We start from the raw sequence: 5,197 nt of genomic DNA, 5'->3' as shown, positions 1-5,197 counted from the left end.
GGGGAGATGGAGGGGCCTGGGGAGGGGAGGGGGAGGGGAGAGGGAGAGAAGGGGGAGGGGAGGGGAAAGGGAGGGGCCGGGGGAGGGGAGGGGAGAGGGAGAGCAGGGGGGAGGGGAGGGGGAGAGCAGGGGGAGGGGAGGGGAGAGGGAGAGCAGGGGGGAGGGGAGGGGGAGATGGAGGGGCCGGGGGAGGGGAGGGGGAGGGGAGAGGGAGAGAAGGGGGAGGGGAGGGGAAAGGGAGGGGCCGGGGGAGGGGAGGGGAGAAGGAGAGCAGGGGGGAGGGGAGGGGGAGAGCAGGGGGAGGGGAGGGGAGAGGGAGAGCGGGGGAAGCTGCTGGTGGAGGTGAGACGGGTGAGCAGTGGCCGCGGCTGGACCAGCGCCATGAGGGGCCATCTGGGGCAGGTGTGCAGACGGCGCTTTGTTCCCACAAAGATGTTCATCACGTGACCCTTCCCTACCAGCAGCTTGTGCAAGGTCCGCATCTCAGAGAAGGGAGGCCCCCACAGAGCAAGAGAGAAGGAGGGAGAGCATGTTCAGCTTTCGAGGTGAATTGACGTGTGAATCTTCCCAGATGAGACTGCACAGCGGGCCAAGGGCTCTCTCACTGAGGAGACTTAAGTTTCTGTGCCCCCGATGTTGTGAACACACTTACACGTTGACAGCAGACTTGGGAAGAAGGCAGGATGAGTGAGAGAGAGTTTTCCCACCCCCAGGTGATAAGCATTTCAGAGGCTGGGGGAGGGGCGAGCTGGGAATAGCGGTGAACCTGACCGTGAAGATGGGACCCTCCCACCCGAGGCCGTGGAGACACAGCCCATCGTCCGGAGGAGCTGAGAGGCCACCACGGCGGGCCAGCAGAGGGGTGGAAGGAGGCTAAATCCAGCTTTAAATCCTCCCGTTCCAGCCGCCAGGAGAAGCCAACAAGAGGAGGATGGGGGTGGGGGTTCCTTTGGACAGAGCTGTCCTGGAAGGGTATGGGGGTGAGGGGCATCTCATTCTGACCCTGGGCTGCTTCTAGGATATTCCTGGGGAGACTAGACATGGCTGCTCTGTGCCTGGGAGACCCAGACTCCCCTGGGGCGAGACGTTGTATGATGGGGTGTAGCAGCTGAGTAGGGGCTTTTGTCTGGAAACACCTGCACGCCCAGAGACCTTGTGTGGACCCCAACACCATAGACGCTGGCCCTGGGTCAACCATAGAGAGCCCATTCAGGGGTCAGCTGCAGAGGGCTGGTCTGGGGGCAACCATAGAGAGCTGGCCCAGGGTCAGCCTCGATCCTGCCCCCAGGGGCCGCCGGGAGGGGTGGAGAGTCCCCAGCAGAGAGGAGGCAGAGGGTCGCATCGTCCCAGGGTGACGGAGGCTTGCTTTGCCATGACGGCTGAGGAGAGGCCCAGGGATGGGATTGGAGCGCTTCTCCAGGGAGCTCATCCAACGAGAAGAGTCAGCTGTGAGCCTCAGGAGCACGGAGCTTAGGTCAGGAGGACAGGACCAGCCACGGGAGACTTCCCAGGCCCCTCCGTCTCCTCTCCTCCTGACCGGGGACAGCAGGAGTCCAGGCTGGCCAGGGGAGGGAGGAAGCCCTTCCCCACTTGTATCCTTTGCCTCATCCTTATGCACCTGCCTGTCCCGAGGAATCTGTAGTCATCCTTTGGGACTTAGCTTGGTTGCCACTACTTCTCGAAACCTTTTGTAATCTCTCAAGAGTCAGGTGTCTTGTTTAAGAGCCCTGGCCTCCCCAGGACCCAGCCCCATACCAGTATTTGATGTCCCATCACGGCCTGTGAACTCACGCATGCCCATCACTAGATCACAGTCTCCAGGGCTGGGCCCTGTGTCTGTCTGGAATGTGGGAGGCAGTAACACTTACTTTTTCAAAGAGTGAGTGAATGAAGGGGAAACAATTCACTAGATGATGGCTCATTTACACTGATAATACTTAATATGCATCCAATCAAAACCGCACCTTAAAAATATTTAGCAGAATAAGAAAAAGTCTGATTATATATAAAAATGTGAAAAGTGTGGTGACTTCTATACCAGTAAACACATACACTTACCTTAAGGGCTAAAAGCTAAAATGGAAAAGACTGGTGACTCTAAATGTTGTCAGGATCAGAGAGCAACCAGAATATACTGAGGGAATGTGTGTGTTACAGTAACTCTGAAAAAGCTCTGCTATGTTCTTATCCTGTGACCCCCAAATTCTCTTCTAGGTGTTGATCCAAGGGAGATAACAATGTGTGCTCCCCAAAAGACTTCTACAAACATTCCCCCGTCATTTTGCAAATAATACCCCCAGACTGGGAACAGCCCAGGTGTGTATCAGTAAGAGACTGGGTTCTTGTGTGAATGCATCAATGAATGGATAACTCCCTGGGCAGAAAAAGGAAAAAACTGTTGATACGTGTGACAATGTGGGTGAAAAGACAGAATTTATGCTGCACTTCTGAAAGAAGCCTTATTCATAAGAGTACATACCTGTGGTTCCATTTGTGTAAAGTCCTAGAATAGCGGAAACTATTCTATGGAAGGGAAAGTTGAATGAGGTGGCTTTTGAGAAATGCAGATTAGGAAGGGTGACAGTGATGCTCTGTATTTTGAAAGGAGGTTGGGTTGCACACTTGTCAAAACTTGGCAAACGCACACGTAAGATTTGTGCGTGCACGTCCGCCAAGCTGCTTCAGTCGTATCTGGCTCTGTGACCCCAAGGACCACAGCCCGCTGGGCTCGTCCGTCCATGGGATTCTCCAGGCAAGAATGCTGAAGTGGGTTGTCATGCCCTCCTCCAAGGGATCTTCCTGACCCAGGGGTCAAGCCTGCATCTCTTCCATCTCCTGCAGGTTCTTTACCCCTTAGCACCACCTGGGAGGCCCACATTGTTTATAGATTGAAAAAAAAAAAACCAAAAACTATTATTGAGTTCTAATTAATGATAAGGTTGCTGAGGCATTTAAGGGGAAATGTATTCTTATTTTCAATTTAATTTGAGTTGCATACTATATGGAGATTCTCTGGTAGCTTAGTTTTTAGGACTTGGAGCTCTTACTGCCAAGGGCCCAGGTGTGATTCTTGGTTGAGGAGCCAAGACTTTGCAAGCTGTGCAGTGTGGCTGAAACTCAAACCCCACTATATTAGCTGGTGGATTATGGAAGGATGAATGGAGAAGTGAATGGATGATGACGAAGCAATGGGCTGCTGTAAGATATGAGTGGTGAGGTCCAGGCTGTGACTACCTGGGCCCCTACTGTGTATTGGCTTTCTGTAACACATCACTACAAACCAATGGCCTGAAACAACAGACACCTATTCTCTCCCAGTTCTGCAGGCCAGCAATCTGAAATCAAAGTGAGGACAATGCCATTCTCCCTCTGAAGGCTGGAGGGGACGTCTGCTTCCAGCCTCTCCCACCTTCTAGTGGCTCCCAGCATTCTGGCCACATCACTCCACTTGCTGCCTCTGGGGCCTGTTTCTGTGAACAAAATGCCGCTGGCATTCAGGATCTGGTTAACTCATGCAATGGTCTCACCTCTTGCAAAATGCTTTCTTCCCTTCCCGTGTCAGCAGCATGAGGGCGTTTTTCTTCAGGATTCACCAAGAGAAGCTGGATGAGCTCCTGGAGGTATAACTCACCAAAGTTATTCCTGGATCCCGTGGAGTTTTTAACTCTCAGGCTTGTCCACGCTCTTGCGGTTGTTGTTCAGTTGCTAAGTCCTGTCTGATTCTTTGCGACCCCGTGGACTGCAGCATGCCAGGCTTCCCTGCCCTTCACCATCTCTCAGAATTTGCTCAACTTCATGTCCATTCATTGGTGATGCCATCCAACCATCTCATTCTCTGTTGTCCCCTTATCCTTTTGCCTTCAATCTTTGCCAGCATCGGGGAAATTATTGGAGCTTCAGCTTTAGCATCAGTCCTTCCAATGAATATTCAGGGTTGATTTCCTTTAGGATGGACTGGTTGGATCTCCTTGTGGTCCAAGGGACTCTCACGAGTCTTCTCCAGCACCACAGTCCATCAGCTGAGTCTCCAGCCACTGGCCCTCTGGAGTTCAGGCTTTCCTTCCCACGCACTGGTTTCTGTGAGATTCCTGCTGCTTCGTCCGACCCTGGGAAGCTGTGAGTCTCAGGGTCTGCCTGGCAGTCTCCAATTTTGGGAGCAGTGCTCTCCCCTGTGACCTCGCTTCTCTGATGGACCCACAAAGAGCTGTTAACGTTTCAGTCTGTGCAGGTCTCGCTTCTGGTTAGGACAGAGATACGACTTCCAGGTTCCTGCATGCTGCAGTGGAAGCTGCCGCTCCAACAATGCTTTCTGACTCAAACATTTTTTTTCTTATGATAAGTATATGTCATTTATGTAACAAAAATGCTAATTTAAATATTAAACTTAAAAGAGGGTTCACACTTTGAACTCAGCACTTACCCTTTGGGGGGAAAGGGAGACAAGATTTATAAACAAATATGTCCATAGTGACGGTCTAGCATCATCTGGAAATAGCAGGAGAACGCTTGCATAAATTATGCTCTCGTGGAATGATGGCATGAAAATGTAAAAGTAGTTTTAAAAGAGTTTTAAAGCAACATGAAAAGGCATGACCTGAGCTTGTAAATGCAACCAGTGTTCTAAAAGTTTTATAGATTCCAAGTTTTCCATAATATAAATACTTGTTAATTTATATTTAGAAAAAAATGTTATAAAATGTCTCTCCTTGGAAGGCCCTCCTAGGCTTTCTGCCCTCCCCCTGGCTCCCCAAGGGGCTGCCTTACTGTGGCCAGGCCTCCCTGCCTTGAGGTCTCAGCTGGCCTGGCCCCCGGGAGGGGCCCTGTCATCCACTCCCTGCTGAGCCGCGCGGAGCTGGCGGTAGACTTTTCGGTCCCATCCGTTTCCTTGGAGGAAATTGGTTTTTGTGGTTGCTGAGTCTAACCGCCAGGTTCCACTGTTGAGTCCAGAAAATTTCCTTGTTTCCCGTTACTGAGCTATCAGCTCAGCTTCTGTCTGGTCCATCGCTTTAACATTCTTCCACCAAGAAACTGAAGACAGCCATGAATTGGTTTTTAGAAAGACTGAAAAGTCATGAGGCTCTCTGGGCCAAGACAAACTGACGGATGGAGGTCTCGGCCTTGAGTGGTTTGGAAGGCAGGGCCAGGCAGGAGTGTTCGGGGCGGGGGGGGGGGGGGCGGTGCCAGCAGACCGTCGTGT

The 5,197-nt window shown here is 52.0% G+C and overlaps 1 long non-coding RNA gene across 1 annotated transcript; it reads left to right on the top strand.

Moving 5' to 3' along the window:
- Positions 1-379: 379 nt before the first annotated feature.
- On the top strand, positions 380-4,399 carry LOC138428769 (uncharacterized). Its single transcript, XR_011252572.1, has 3 exons — positions 380-545; positions 2,215-2,316; positions 3,319-4,399. It is a non-coding gene; the product is annotated as an uncharacterized lncRNA (long non-coding RNA).
- The last annotated feature ends 798 nt before the right edge of the window (positions 4,400-5,197 follow it).

Source organism: Ovis canadensis, chromosome 1, assembly GCF_042477335.2.
Source record: "Ovis canadensis isolate MfBH-ARS-UI-01 breed Bighorn chromosome 1, ARS-UI_OviCan_v2, whole genome shotgun sequence".
Lineage (NCBI taxonomy): Eukaryota > Metazoa > Chordata > Mammalia > Artiodactyla > Bovidae > Ovis > Ovis canadensis.
This window is presented reverse-complemented; position numbering and strand designations above follow the sequence as displayed.